Below are 16,667 nucleotides of genomic sequence, written 5' to 3' on the forward strand. Positions count from 1 at the left end.
ATTGACAATAAACAACAAATGTCCCAAACTCTAGTATATCATATTTCTAAAGTATAACAAATATTAGTTTTGCTTCATCTAGGCCAGGGAACTCTGGCAAAATGTTTTCTTGACAACAAATTTGTCCTTGATTATATATTAGCTAGTCAAAGAAGTGTTTGTAACATTATTAATATTTCTTGTTGTATGTGGGTTAAGAACATCAATCAAGTGGCCACTGTAACAGAAATCCTGGACCACAAACTAAATCATCATCATAAAAGACATACTTCACACCTTTAACACACTCTATAATTCCACCAAAATATGAGTAGAGGCCCCTGCTGTGACTGATTTATTTTCCTGGAACACCAAACAAATGGGGAGCCAGGCTACAAGTCAGCCTTTCAGGGACTCTTCATGTTTCTATTTGGTTTCTTCCTTCTTACTGTCATAATAAAATATTTTCCATGCTGTTCAGGGGAAATTATGCTCTATTCTCTAGAAGTCTATTCTACTATTCAGGCCACTTAAGTACCCAAATAATTGAACTCAAAACTGATGTCAAGACATCAAGGAGTCAATTATTAGCTATATTTCAGATACGTTTTTTTTTTTTCTTTTATTATGCTGTCTTAATCTAGTTTTGAGGTCCTGGAGAGAGGCTGGTCAGTTCCCTTTTGTAAGCAACTGATTAAATCCACACCCTAACCACTTTCCTTATCAGGTTTTCATACTGTGGGGCCACCAATATATCCATCCTAATCACCCGGGGCCAGGCACCAGACAACTAGGGACAGCCCATATGCCTCAGAGCCTGCCAAAATTATTCAAAATTATTCAGCCTAGCTAACCCCACCCTTCTTGCCATACATAAGCTGTCCCCTACAGCTCCAGCTTGCCGCTACCCTGTCCTTAGGTGCAACCCCCTGAATGGTCCTGCCTGGCAGCCTTCTCTCATTTGGAGCTGTAAGTAGCAAAGAGTTCTTTCTTTCACCTAGCCAAGTGTCTGAGTGTTTTTTCTAGCCTGCAAAAGAATCCTTAAATCTTATAAAACATATAAGATTTTATCTTTTTTATTTCAAAATATTATGGGGTCACAAACGTTTTGGTTACATAAATTGCTTTAGTACGATTTGAGTCGAAGTTATAAGTGTGCCCATCCCCCAGATAGTGTGCATTGTGCCCGTTAGGTGTGAATTTATCCATCCCCTCCTCCTCCTTCCCACCTGCTGGATTTCTGATGAGTATTACTTCCATATGTGCACATAAGTGTTGATTGATTAGTTCCAATTTAATGGTGAGTACATGTGGTGTTTGTTTTTCCATTCTTCTGATACTTCACTTAGAAGAATGGGCTCCAATTCCACCCAGGTTAACACAAGAGGTATTAGTTCACCATTTTTTGATGGCTGAGTAGTACTCCATGGTATACATATACCACATTTTATTAATCCACTCATGTATTGATGGGCACTTGGGGTTGTGTCTACTTCTTTGCAATTGTGAATTGTGCTGCTATAAACATTCGAGTGCAGATGTCTTTTTAATAGAATGTCTTTTTCTCCTTTGGTAAATACCCAGTAGTGGGATTGCTGGATCAAATGGTAGTTCTACTTTTAGTTGTTTGAGGTATCCTCATATTACTTTCCACAGAGGTTGTACTAGTTTGTAGTCCCACCAACAGTATATGAGTGTTCCTGTCTCTCCACATCTACACCAGCATTTGTTGTTTGGGGACTTTTTGATAAAAGCCATTCTCAGTGGAATTAAGTGATGTCTCATTATGGTTTTGGTTTGCATTTCCCTGATGATTAGAGATGTTGAGCATTTTTTTCATATGCTCATTGGCCATTAGTGTATCGTCTTTTTAAAACTTTCTATTCATGTCTTTTGCCCACTTTTTAATGGGATTGTTTGAAAAATTTATCTTAATCACTTAATAAATTTATTCAATAAATTAAATCTGCAAAGTTTAAAAACTAGATTTATAAAGCTTTTATGTTTAACAGATATTTATAAATCTGGAAATTGGGAAGGGAAAGTATGAATTATCATTTACACTTATTCCTTGATTAATGTTTGCTTCAATGTTGATTCCCAAACAATTAATGTAATTGATAGGCTTGGTTAATTAAGTTTCTGTAAATATTTTAAATTATATTAATTACAAATTTTGTTTATCCAAATCTCTCAAACATTTCAAATACCTGACATGTTAGTCTTTTAGTTTAGAAAAAAAGGATAAAGGGGTTTCTAATAATTAAAGTAACTACAGTAACCATAATAAAGTAAACATAGGCATTTGTAAATGATGTTATCTTAAATATTCAAACACTGTGTACAGACTTAAGAAAATTTTCTTACACCTTTAAAATTAAAATTACATGGCTCATATATCTAATTTTCTAAATGTCAGGTTCCATTAAATGTTTCAAGCATTATAAAAAAAATCTTTCATAGATTATTCCAGTGATTAAATAATTAAATTTTCAAACTCAATACAAATGGGTTAATATTGTGGGTTTGATTAACTTCAACCTTCTAATAGTTATTTCTCTATTCTGCCAGTATTGCAAAGCCGCTTCCTCAAATAAAGGGAAGAGACTTATGGTCTAATTGGGCTGAGGTTACTGTGTCAGAGAATCAGTGCCAAGGTTGAAGTGTTAGTTAAAGAATTTGAGAGAGGAGCAGGCACCTCATTAAGTACTACACATGTCCAGGGTACACCTACAAGAGCCAAAGGTCAATGTGCTGGGTGTCTCCTTGAGGTAATAGAGCTTTCCAAGCTCATACATACCATTTCATGCAACCTCATATATCATGTTTACCTCTACTCCATTTTAAAAGTTACTTCTTTTACAACTTTTAATTGCCTAATATGATAGTGAAATTCCTTTACAGGCTAATATTCTTTACCACTTGACTGAATTGAACCAATCTCTTTATTGCCTGATTAGAGTTTGTTTGCTTTTTATATGTTTCATATCTGGTATGACATCAATAATCCTATTATCATTTTATTGCATATTCCCCACATGATTAACACTATCTACCAGATACTATAATTTAGAATATTACCTAGATTTGCATCAAGCTCATGATCCATAGCTCACCTACATCCACCATTCTATTTTTGAAATTTGGGCTAGCATGTGCCAGGATGCAGTCACTCTGCATGGGGCTCCACTGTCTTCAGTTACTGTCTGTGGTTCATCCATCTTATCTGGACATTCCCTCAGTACTCTGGGTTTAGTCCTCTCAAAGAGACATAATCTCACTGAGAGCATGGAGGTCCTCCACTGGGATGTTTTTACCCATTTTATTCTTTGCTTCTCTCATGACAACATTTGTTCTAATGTTTCCATTCGTTCTGACCGTTTGTTCTAATCATTATTCTTTTCCAAAAAAAAAAAAAGGAGAAAAACAAATCTTTTATGGCACCATTGGTCATGTAGGGCAGGTGGGTGGGACGTGACATTAGATGTGCTAGTGGATCAGAGCTGGTGCTGTTAATTTTCTGAAGTCATACAAAAGACGTGAAAAAAGATAGTCTATCCTAGGACAGACCAGCGTGAGATAGATGAATTCTTCACTCCAGAGCCTTCCTTGGTGCAGGCTGTTTTGTGTGCCCTTACTGTCCAGTTAGCTTTCTCTTATTGCCCTTGCCCTAGTGATTTGTAATTATCTGAGGTGGAATAGTACAGTAGCGAGAAGCAAAAATGTCAGGGTCAGAATTAGACAGAGGTGGCATTACTATGAAAATAACAATGCTTAAGCTCCACTTGCTCAGTCCACTTCCAAGATCCCAGAGGGCACTAGAAATGTGTTCACATAGTCATATGTTTATATAAAGTTTGCAAACAATATTTATCCACAGTCAAGCCTGTTATCATTTCACTCTGACTTCCGGCATCATATTTCTTTTGTATCATGTGGTGTCAGAGAGGCTGCAGGCATTTTTAAGATTCAGATAGGTACAAGTTGAGTTGAGAATAATTTTAGTTTGGCTTTAATTAGTTATACTTATGTGGTTTACAGTCATTTGTGTATATTGATCATTTATTTCTAGCCACCCCAGGTAGCACCCATTATGCAGGGCCCGAAGTCATAACAAAAAGTGTCCTAATGGCTCCTTGGTCCAGAAATTTGCAGATTGTTGAAGAGAAACATTATGAAATGTACAGAGACAGAGCTAATCTATTGAAAATAATTTCAGTCACCAAATGTGTAAAACTATAGGCAGAGAATTTGGTTCTAGAATTTGACTAGACCAAATTCTAATCAAGACAGAATTTCTCTCCTGTCAGGAATATATCTGATAATGTCTTATATACAATTAAAACCACATCACACTTTAAAATTTTTTCTTGATAGAAATAGTACAAAATTAAAGAATCCTGTGTTTAAGGCACAAAACTGTACCAGTACTTCAAATGTGTGTGAAGTTTTATGCCTCCCAATATCAATAACAAAAAACCACAAATTGTTATAATCAATCATGCTAAAAATAAGACTGAAGTATCTTTCTATTCTCTCTATAGAATATGATATAAAACTTTTGTCATATAAAGAGATAATCAAGGATTATGAAAATTAAATATAAATAAAAGGTATTAGAGAATTGTGTTAGGCAGTTAGTTAATATAAAATATTGTATTATGTTTCCAATTTTGTGATTTTTTGGTATTTAACCTTTCAAAATGTTTCTTTTTTGAAATAATTTATTTTCTTGTCTTAAATAGATATTCTCCTTAGTCACTAATTTTTATCATAAATTTTGTATTCTTTTTTGTGGTAAATTTAAATTTACCACTTTAAACATTTTTCAGTATACGGTTCTGTGGTGTTAAGTACATTCACCTTGTTGTAAAACCATCACTACTATTCTTCTCTAGAACTTTTTTATCTTCCCCAAGTGAAACTCTGTACCCATTAATCCATAACTCTCCACTTCTTCCTCCCCCAGCCCCTGGCAACCACTACTCTATTTTCTGTCTCTGTAAATTTGACTTTTCCAGGTATTTCACATAGGTGGAATCATACAGAATTTGTCCTTTTGTATCTGGCTTAGTTCACTTAGCATAGTGTCTCCAAGGTTTATCCATGTTGTAGCATGTATCATTCCTTTGGAAGGCTGAATAATATTCCATTGTATATACAGTAATCCCCCCCCTTATCTGCAGGGATACATTTCAGTACCCTCCGGTGGATGCCTGAAACCACAGAATGTATGGAACCCTATATATACTACAGTTTTTCCTGTACACACATATATATGATAAAGTCTAATTTATAATTAGGCACAGAAAGAGATCAACAATTGTAACCAATAATAAAATAGAACAATTAGAGTGATACACTGTAATAAAACTTAAGTGAATGTGGTCTCTCACTTTCTTGCAAATTATCTTATTGTGTAATACTATACTCAGGCTGCTTCTTGTTATGGTGTGAGATGCTAACATGCCTATGTGATGAGATGGAGTGAGGTGAATGACGTAGGCACTGTGACGGAGCATTAGACTACTATTGACCTTCCATATTCCCGAATCTATGTGACCATCTCTTACTTGATGTCATTCGTTTCAGAGAATCCCTTGCTGAAGTCTTTGTATAGGCTCAATGCTGTCTGGCGCAACATACTGCTGTCTATTGGAACATGTTTTCTGTTTATGTCTTCCATACACAAATGTAATGCCTTTTCTATCTTAATTAAGCACTTACCATGCACCATGGCTAGAATTTTTGCAGTTTGAGATGTGATGGCAAAATTAGCCTGAATTTCTTTTTCCTTTTTTTCATGATTTCATCAATAGAGGATTTGTTCTTACTGTAGATCTTAGCAACCTTACCATAGGCTTTTTTTCCCCTTTCTTTATTAAGGCGAGAACTTTTTACCTTTTCACTTAAAGGAAGCATCTTAGGGCTTCTCTTTGGTATAACCAAATTGCCTGCATCACTACTCTGGTACTTTGGGCCATTACGAAGTAAAATAAGGGTGAGCTGAACAGAAGCACTGCACAACCATGACAGTCGATCTAAAAACCAAGCCGTCTTCTAAGTGGCTAACAGGTGGGAGCATAGACAGCAGGGACACACACGACAAAAGGAGGATTCATGTCTGGGGTGGGACGATGCAGGATGGCATGAGATTTCCTCACACTACTCAGAACAGCGTGCAATTTAAAACTTATAAGTTGAAGTGTTTATTTCTAGAATTTTTGATTTATTATTTTTGGCCCAAAGTTGACCTTGGGTAACTGAAACCTTGGAAAGTGAAAACATGGATAATGAGGGACTACAGAATATACAGCACCACATATTGTTTATCCATTCATCTGACAATAATCGCATAGTGTCTTCCTGCCTTTCGACTATTGTGAATAGTGCTGCTATGAACATGAGTGCACAAATATCGGTTCAAGTCCCTGCTCTCACTTCTTTTAGGAATATACCCAGAAGTGGAATTGCTGGACCACGTGGTAGTTCCATGTTTAATTCACTGAAAAATCACCATACTATTTCCCACGGTGTCGCACCATTTTACATTCCCAGCAATGCACAAGGGCTCCAATTTCTCCACACTGCTGCCAACACCTGTTGCTTTATTTAGGGGTTTTGTTTGGTTGGGGTTTTTTTGTTTGTTTTGTTCTTTGTTTTATGTTTTATAATAGCCATCTGATAGATATAAAGTGTATTCTCTTTCTTTTAAAGAGGGCCCACCCAAAAAAACCTGGGTCTTTCCTAAACTCGGGTCAGAACTTCATTTCCACCATAGTATATGGTCGATCTACTACACTCCTCTGTGATTTTGTTTCCTCACCTATGAGGATAATAGTAAACATACCTCTAGGATTGATTTGAAGATTTGGTGAAATAATATATGTGCAACCATTAACATGGTGCCTGCCCTTAGAAAATAGCAATACTTTTCATAATTATTTATGTCACTCCTTCCTCCTGCACTACATCGGGAACACCTCGCTCATGTCTTTATCCACAACACCCAGCTTAGGGTCTGACACCAACTTGTAGAGTAGGACTAAAACAATATTTTAGTTTGTTTGATGGTGACTTGTTTTTTTGCTCTTAGCTAACAGCCAAATTCCGCTTCTGTACACAAAGCTTGCTTGCTTATTGCTTGATTACGATAAAGAGCTAAAACCATGCTCAAATGCAGTTAAAAAAAGAAAAAAACCGCACCGCAGGTGGCTTCCTGATAGGGAGGCTGGCTGTGCAGGGCGAGTGTCCTTGGGGAGAGAATCTCCTGGGAGGGAATCTCTTGGGAAAGAGTCTCTTATCAAAAATAACTAGCAACAGACTCCAGCAAAAAAAAGTATAAAAGCTTTGTTTTTACCCCAGGGCGGGGTCCTGGTTCGTAAAGAGACCACTGCGTTGGTGCTCTGGGACTTGGACCCTAGCTCGAGCTAGTCAAAATAAAACTCCTTTGCCTTTGCAGCCTCAGTGACTCTGTCTTTCTGTTCCCGGGGCCGAGGGGAACCGGCTCTAACAAACTCAGTGTTCACTGAACATTCACTGGCTGAGCTTAAAGTAATCTGTAGAACGCAGGCCACAATTCTTTTAGCCACAATGAACATAGGAGTTCAAAAGTTCCTCGGTGAAAAGGAAATGAAAATAAATATCTGAACCTTGCTGCTCTGTGATTCACTGAGTGCAGTTAAGTCTTTGTCAACATAGTAAAATCTTTATTGTCCTCATTCTCTAAAGTAGCTTCACTCATGCTCAGCAAATGACTTCATTTTTCTCATTAAGTTGTAAATCATAGTATCTCTCTGTGTATGACCTTAGACAAATATTTGTACTGGGTGGGCCCTACCTGGCTACTGCAGACGAGATTCTGATCCCCAAAGGGCAAGACGAAATCAATGGCATGTGATTTAGGATGTTGCCTCTGCTGGACTGATTTCTGCTTGAGTGTACTACATATGATAATAAAGTCTGCAATATTCAGAGATCCCATTCCTAGGTGGGCTTTAGGGTTCAAAAAATCCCTGAAACTGTATTTGAAATTGTGAGTGTGTGCGCACACACCTGAGAATGCACACACAATGCAGGAAGACAAAGATAACTTTTATCAGAATTTCAAAGTAGTGTGTGACCAAAAAGATTATGAATGACAGACTTAGAAAGCCTGGGCCACTGGGCCCATTATTAAGCCAGAGGCTGAAGTTGAGGAAAACAAATAGAAATATTTATACAGCTTGTGATGTAAGTTCAGATATTAGGTGAGATAGAGCCCTAATTACTAGGACCAGGCTACAGAATCAGCTAACCAACTCTAAGGGCAAAGAGTAATCGAACTTGGTAGGGTATCTTAAATCTCTTTTAAACTCCTGCTACCTGCACACAGGTTATATCTAGAGCCTGTGGATCAATCCCAGAGATGGTACTAAAGTCATTATAGCTAAGGGCTATTCCAAGAGGCATTCAGGAATCACACTCTATTGAAGTCTTATATGTTAGATGAAGACAAACAAAGTTAATAGAATTATGACTTCAAATTAAAAATTCCTAGAAGTATCCAGAATAGTATGGTGTATCGGTACATACTGATAGTGTAGATTGTCATAAATTTTGACAGTGCTTGTCGTATTTAGAAAGTTGAAGTTACGTTTTATTTACTCTGAATAAATAAAAAGTATCTCTGCTGGGAGATGGTTAATTAGTTCCATACTTACAGACATGAACAAGGATGTTTTATTCCCTAACTACAATAAAATCATCCAAGGTGACCATAAGGGCCCCATAACCCTTATTTAAAAAAACTAAAATAAAATAGAACAAAGCCAAAAAGTTAAAAAAAAATTAAAGAAACTCCAAGGTTTTAGTCCTGTGAAAGAAATTTCTAAGTTTGGAGGGCTTTGATTCTGTTTCCTCTGAATTTCACTCTGCCCATGATCATCATTGTCGCTATCATTCTTATCCCCAGAGGCCGAATGAGGTCTGAACAAAGCTTCATTGATTGATTCCTCCTGCTGTGCTGAAAGAGGCTGGGATTTTCAAAGAGGGGAGACCAGTACAAATAAACATATGAAATACAAGAAGCATAAATCCCAACAGGCTTATAGACTTTAATATACAACCATCACTAGTTCTCTAGACTAGTCCTAACCGATTCTATGGCTACACCATCAAGCCCTTAGTGAAGTGGTTCAGCTTCACAGGCTGGTCCAACTGCCCTCCCTTTCAGCTCCTAGCCTGACTCTGGAAGGGCCAGTGCCACCCTATTTCTCACCACACGGGAAGTAGTCCACCAACACCCTAAACTCTATACAGACAAAGCCCAGGGATCTTGGCTTAGCCAGCCAGATAATACTTGGCAATTTTTTGAGCTGCAATCTTGCCATCTACATACAGGTCCCAAACTATAATAGTTTATTAACCATAAGTAAAAGTAATTTCCAATCAATAAGAAACAGACTAACATGAGTAACAGGGGTAGGAGGTGAATAAAGAACATCAAGATTAATCTAACACAATACCAGAGTTTTTATTCATTTCCCATTCAGGTGGAGATTTAAAGTACACTTTTTATTTTATTTTATTTTATTTTTTTTGAGACAGAGTCTCACTCTGTTGCCCTGGCTAGTGTGCAGTGGTGACATCATAGCTCACAGCAACCTCATACTCCTGGGTTCAAGTGATCCTCCTGCCTCAGCCTCCTGAGTAGCTGGGACTACAGCCATGCATCACCACGTCCTGCTAATTTTTCTATTTTTTGTAGAGATGGGGTCTTGCTCCTGCTCAGGCTGGTTTCAAACTCCTGGCCTCAAGCAATTCTCCCTCCTCGGCCTCCCAAGGTGCTAGGATAACAGGTGTGAGCCACTGCGCCCAGCCTAGAGTACACATTTAAAAGAGAACATTGCTTATATGTTTTCTAATAAGTACAACTCCTACAGCATCCCAAGTTGGACCATGATGTGAGGGACCCTAGGAAGCTGCTCTGGCTAAACACCTCTTTCTCACCGGCCTATATCAGTCTATGACAATCCATTGTTGAAAATGTATTTCTTTACTTAAGATCTTTGGATTTAAAATCACCATATAAAACACAGGTGTGACTGGAAGAAGTTAACATATTAAGCCATATTCTGCCATTAATGTGAATTTGTTTTAAAATGATTAACTAGCCAAGGTTAGGCAAATTCAGATATGGGATTGGAAGTTGGAGAGATATGTTCTAGGCTATCCAGGGTGATCTCCTAAGTGGGGTAGCCAAAAGCATTAGGAAACTGTGAACTTGGAAAACAGAGGACAGCATGAAAGATGAAATCTGATATAAACAAGGAGGTGGGAGAGCAAAGCCATTTCACATGTCTGTCAACCAAATGCAATCCTGGCCTCTGCTTTCCTGAAAGTAAGAGCTTTCATAAGGTAAGCATGTCATTTTAAAGAAATATCTGAGATGGCCATGCAATACTGATGCAAAATTTGACTGAAACAGGGGAGAACCTCAAAAGGAAGAGCCCAGAGATCAGGGTTCAAGGACGTGAGAGAAGAGAAGTAGCTACTTGCTTAGACATGTTCTTAGGTGTCCTGGTCTACACCATGCTACAGCCTTCAAACAAACTGCAAGGCAAGCTTTTTCTGAGGCTCCCTGGAAAAACCCATGACCCCAAAATCCTTCCCTGGAAGCTCTGTCCAGAGGCTCGGTACTGATCCAAGTAGAAAGTCTGATTTGGTTTCTTGGAGGGAGAATCTGCTGGAAAGTTGTAAGAGTGACATGACAGTGACAAGTCTGGAAGTTCTTGGCTTCAATGCATTGCTCTTGGACTACCCTAGGCATGAGGCACTGCCTTCCAAGATAGTACAAAGTTACTATTATGTGAAGGTTTTTTTTAAAACATGTTTCTCTATTTCCAAAAAAGTTTAAGAAAGATGAAGGAGCAATCTTTAAAAAGTTATAGGGAAAGAGCACACTGTGCACATCAGCCGCTTCAGTCACAATGAAACACAATCAGAAAAAATGAATTATGTTTGTTTTATATAAAGAAAATGTGAAAAAGACTCCTATATATTTAAATCAATTATGTACCACAACTAAAAACAGATAGGATTTTTTAAAAATTAAAATCCAACTCACAATCATTCTACCTTTTCTTTTCTTTGAATATTCTGTTTTATTTCTTTTCTAATATGGACATCTACATGAAAAATTAGACAGTCCATATTCTCTTCTAAGCAATGAAGAGAAAATAAATGAGATTCAATAACAAATAATTTTCCATTATATTTACACCCTTTGGATTCATTCAATATTTCTGTTTTAGACAACATATAAAATAGGATCACAGCATAACAAACAGCTTAGTAATAGTCTTGCTTTTTTAAAAAATGGCACATTATACACAGTCTCAAATTAAGTAACATATATCACTTGTATACATCTTGCCCTATTTCCATTCTTGCTTCTAGAGATCTCAGCCAAAGCAGTGGTTCTCTTGGCGTGGTCCTCAGACCAGCAGCATCAGCATCACCTGAGAACTTGCTAGGAATGCAAATTCTTAGCTTCCACCGCAGGCCAGCTGAATCCGAAAGCCTGAGGGCGAGGCTGGGCAATCTGTGTTTTAACAAACCCTCCAAGTGATTCTGATGTACAGGCAATGTATGAGAGCCACTGGATTAAAACCATGACAAAGCACAGATTTTCACTGCTTCAGAGTTGTTTTTGTTTTTCTTTTTCCAGTTATTTAATTTGAATATTTTTCTCCTCTTATGCCACAGCATTGAGTGAGATTTTTTCCCCCCTTGGTTTGTTCAAACAAATAGATTTTTTTCCCTCAAAGGAGTATAATGGTCATGTAAATCATGCATCATAAAATTAATTCTCCATGTGTTCTTCTGGTTAGGAGATTTGTGATTTTGTATTTTTTTTTTTTTTTTTTTGAGACAGGGTCTCACTCTGTCGCCTGGGCTACAGTGCAGTGATGTCATCATAGCTCACTGCAGCCCCAAACTTTTGGGCTCAAGCAATCCTCCTGCCTCAGCCTCCTGAGTAGCTGGGAATACAGGCACGCACCACCATGGGTGGCTAATTTTTCTATATTTTGTGGAGACAGGTTCTCACTATGTTGTTCAGGCTGTCTCAAACTTCTGGCCTCAAATGTTCCTCTCACCTCGGCCTCCCAAAATGCTAGGATTACAGGTGTGAGCCACCATGCCTGGCCAAGATTTCCAATTTTATAAGGCAATAAAATAGTTTCCAAAAGGGGGCACAACAGCTATATTGCTATATCAGTAGACTCGTAGAAACTGCAGAAATGGCTCTTTTCCTCTTGTAAGTTTTAAAATACGAGGTTTTTAAGAGAAAAGCTTTAAAAACTTTATTACAAAAATAATATATGTTCATTGTAACTATCAAACACTATGTCAGGGAGGCAGTCTGCCCTTGGTCCTTGGTTTGCTCTTGGCCGAAGAATGACCAGACACACCAAAGTGTCAAGTCCAGACTACTATCCTGGTCCTCTGACTCCTTGCTTGGAAAAATCATCAGCAGGGCCAATAAGATGGCATAACCTCAAGCAGGAAGCAATTTCACACGAGCAGCTCTTTATTGTAGAACAAAACGGGTCCATCTCCACTAGTGGAGAGAGAGATCCAGACCCACTCACACCCTCACTCTTTCTCGTATTGTTTCCTTTTATTGGCCCAGTCCAGGGGAGGGCTCCTGAGAGGTGCAGGATATTACTAGATGATCAACAGGCATCCTCAAAATTCCATCTATATATACGAGCTCCCTCTTTGAAAGCCCACATGGGGGTGGGGTGGTGGTGAACCTCAGTGTAGGTTCAAGTTAATGATATAATAATTACCCTTAGGTTACTCTAGATCACTTTCCAAATCCTATCATGCCTGGGCTGGGGAATTCCCAGATTGATAAAGCATTCCCTCCTTCCCCAGGTGTAGCAGTTGCTCAAGATAAGATTAAGGGCAGGGCAACACCCAAACAGAATGCCCACCCTTATCCTTCTTGCCCAGTGGAGCAATTACTCAAAATAGCACCAAAGCAGGGTACCCTTGTCCCTAGAAGAGCCATAGATCCTAACTATCTACCTAACAACTACAGATGTAAATCAAGTACCAATTAGCAGTCTCTCTCATCTCTTCTCCCTTCCAATCATAGTCCCTTCAAGGCAACAAATGTAGGATAGGACATTGGTACTTTGAGATGGTAGTCTGCCAACCTCCTTATTTGCCTGCAAATTAATAAACTTCTCTTTTCTTCTCCTCAAGCCACTTGTTCTCCTTCTGATGTGGCCTCAGGGACAAGTGCTGAATGTCTGGTAACATACGGAGTTTATATAAGGGTTTGAGGAATTTGGCTTAGTCTGCGACTAGTTTCTTTCAATATTTTGAGCAACAACCTAAATATTTTATCAGTGCCTTGGAATGTTCAAGGCCTGGGCTTAGGTGGCTGGGTCACAGAGCAGTCAAGGCTCAGTCAGGACAGACAAAAAAGTAAGGAAAATTGGGGGACCCTGCACGCCCATTTTTAATAATAGGATAAAATAAATTTTAAAGTTGCTTACATATATTTGCCAGCATTTTTCAGTTGTGATAATATAGAGACATTCAAGTTAAGCAGTTAAACCATTTAAAGCAAAAATCTCAAGCAACAATTCCACTTTGGTCACTTGCTATTGCTAAGTCTTCTGTATTAAGATACCCAAAACTCTAAAATAGAAATCTATATATCTGAGTCAACCTTAAACTTAAGAATCTCAAATATCTCATTTCTCAGTCTTAGCAACTGACTTGGATGACACACACAGTCCTGAACTCATTACCTCTAAACCAAACCTTACAACCTTTTCTTGGACACTCCATTTTTCTCTATTTCTCATCTCAATTTGCTCGCAAATCCAAGCCAGGAACTTTGTCTTCATTTTCACTTCATCCCTTCATTAAAAAAAAAAAAAAGGCAACAAATGTTACCAGATTGGTGTTTATCTTTCTACTCTCTCTTCACTGAATGTGTAAATATGCAAAAAAGTATTATACACAAAAACAGAATCAAATTATGCTGTTGCTGTGCAGTTCACTTTTTACACTTAAAATATCACAAACACAGTTGTCTAGGATCATTATTTCATCCATAGGTTATTTTGAAATGCCTATTCTTACAAACACTGATTCAGTCAGCATCCTTACTCATATAGTTCCAATTACTCTTGTTAATTTTTCAGTAGCATAGACTCCTAAAAATGAGATTTGGGGATCTAACTCTATTTATGATTCAAATAAGTACTGCAAACCAATGATTGTAACACTTTACATTTCCACAAGGAAAATTATTAATCTTTTGAATTTTGCCATCCACTCCCATGGTCTCTCATTATTTTGACTTACATTTCCCTAAACAGTGGTTGTCACATAGATCTTTTCTCACGCTGTTGGCCATTGGTGATTTTTGAGCAAGGGGTCAAAAATAGTCCTTGTAAGCAAAGGGGAAAAAGTGACCTCTTCGTGTTCCAAGTGAGAAAAGGCACGGTGGGCTTCTCCCCTCCTCAACTATGGAGATTAACAATCTGCTCAAAGTTGCAGTTCTGCTCCAGGGCTGCTAGAGTTGACCCAAAAGAAGCAGATTGCACACTGGAAACTGAAACAGGCATTTTCTCCAAAGACCAAGAGGGATCCACTGGGTTTAACTGGTTGTATCCACTCAGGAAGCCAATGGCTCTGTGTTTCTCATGCCAGGCTAAAACACTGCCCTCAGCCCAGGTCTGTAAACAATACAGCCCACAAAAGACTTCGAAGAGGGGATCATGGAAGTGCAATCAGATTTTCATCTTTCCCAGTATCTTGTGTTTTCTTCATCTGTATAGCCACAGTTACTCCTCCTGAACTTAAAAATAAATTAACAAGCCCAGGTATTGAAGGCGAAAAGGAAATGATTTTAAAATAGTATTTAAAGTAGGCCAACCCCTTATAAATTTATTTAGAATAAGATATGTAAAGTATATAAAATGATTTACCAATTCTTCTAAATGCTAATTTTAAAGCAAAAGTCCTGTGTATGGATGGGTACAGAACACTGTGGGGCAAAGACCATATTTGGTTTCCCCAGCCTGCAATGTGAGAAATTCCTTTTACCATAATAATATTAGGGAGGCTATGTCCAGCCAAGCAGGGTTCACTTTCTTAAGTCATAGAGGTTTATCAGGTCAGGAAAAGTTTCAGAATCATTTAAGCTCACCTTTCATCATCCATTAAGGTGGAGCTTCAAGATTTATGTGCCTGTAATTTTTTCATGTTGCTCTGAAATGAAGCGCCTGTAAGTTTACTCCCCAGATAATCCTGTTTCTGGAACATAGAAGTTATCCTTTCTCATAACTGATGTAATATAGTCTCTCAAGTAGATATTATAGCTCAATTCTGAGATTCCCTGTGCTTTTAGAGACTAATGATGACTCAACTAAGCATTCTGCTCCATACGGCTCAGCTGCATCTCCAGCTTTAGCCTGAGCCCTCCTCTCAAGCCTCTGCCATGTCTGACCACCCACCTCCCCATCTCGTCTTGGCTCTCTTCGCTGTTGCAGCTTTTCTCACCCATCTCTTGGCCACAGAGGGAGAGCAGAGGACCGTCTTCAGAGCCAAGTAGCAGCTGTTGCTGCCAGTACTGACTCGAAGCAAAGCACCCACAGCCACCCCCAGCACCTTCCTCTGCACATGCCCCTTGGCTGGCACTGCTGGGTGGCTAATGCTCAGGCTAATTTGATACTCTCAGCCCTGTCACAGTTTATGCTCTAGTAAAAATTGAAACTTATTTATTCTCTGGTTAGAAGGTTTCATGTTTCTGGTACTAAGATGAGGTCAAGTCTTAGGTAAAAAGATGATATCTCTTTCCTGAAAATGGTGTACTAAGATACTGGCACCTTTTCCAGAAATGAGAGTTTTCCTAGCTCAGTGTGGATGATGGCAGTCTTGCTTGATTGAAAATTCTATTATTCCAGTTCCAGATGAATCTTATTCTGGGTGGGTTCAAATTTGTCCATATAACCACTAATCTCTCAAAGAAATACATTAGCAAAATCAATTCAGTTGTTTATTCATTCCAACATTTAACATATACTTACTGAGTATCTGCTAAAGATAATGGAAGATTCCTAGGATTGATAAGATTCAGTCTCTGATTTCAAGAGTAAACACATAAATATAACCAACGTGTGGATGAGAGAGAAGTGTCATAAGAAAGATACAAAACAAACTCTATGGCAATGCAGAGATCTCTTCCAACTTGGGAGAATGTGAATTTCATGAAAGACTTCATTAGGAAATGCCTATTATTGGAAGTATACTTTGAATAATAGGTTAAACTTTCACAAGTGGATAGGTGTGTTTGGGACAAGAAGCTGGGCATTTTACATGAAAAACCAGCAAATGGCAAAGCTTGAGGGTGATGAGAGAGACACAGCATGAATTTGGGGATGACATATAGTCTTGTTTTACCGAAAAAGAAACATTACAAAGGGAAATATTGAAATGTAAGTATAGAAAAGTAGATTTGAGATTTTTGCATGCTAGGTGATATCGTTCACCTTTTATGCAAAGCAGTGGGAAGCTGTTGAAAGTTCATGAGCCATGAATGAGCTGATTGGAACTGGGCTTCAGGCTATTATTCTTGCAGCAGGACTTGAGCTGGAGCCAATGAAACAAAGGCTTAG

The 16,667-nt window shown here is 38.2% G+C and overlaps 1 protein-coding gene across 1 annotated transcript in view; it reads left to right on the forward strand.

The window, feature by feature from the left end:
* The first annotated feature begins 793 nt into the window (after nt 1-793).
* CA1 (carbonic anhydrase 1) overlaps nt 794-16,667 on the forward strand; it is a 51,964-nt gene continuing 36,090 nt past the window's right edge. Inside the window, exon 1 of the mRNA XM_045561479.1 lies at nt 794-948. The gene's annotated coding sequence lies outside the window, so the exon portion shown is untranslated. The remainder of the gene's footprint in view (nt 949-16,667) is intronic.

Source organism: Lemur catta, chromosome 9, assembly GCF_020740605.2.
Source record: "Lemur catta isolate mLemCat1 chromosome 9, mLemCat1.pri, whole genome shotgun sequence".
In the NCBI taxonomy this organism is placed as follows: domain Eukaryota; kingdom Metazoa; phylum Chordata; class Mammalia; order Primates; family Lemuridae; genus Lemur; species Lemur catta.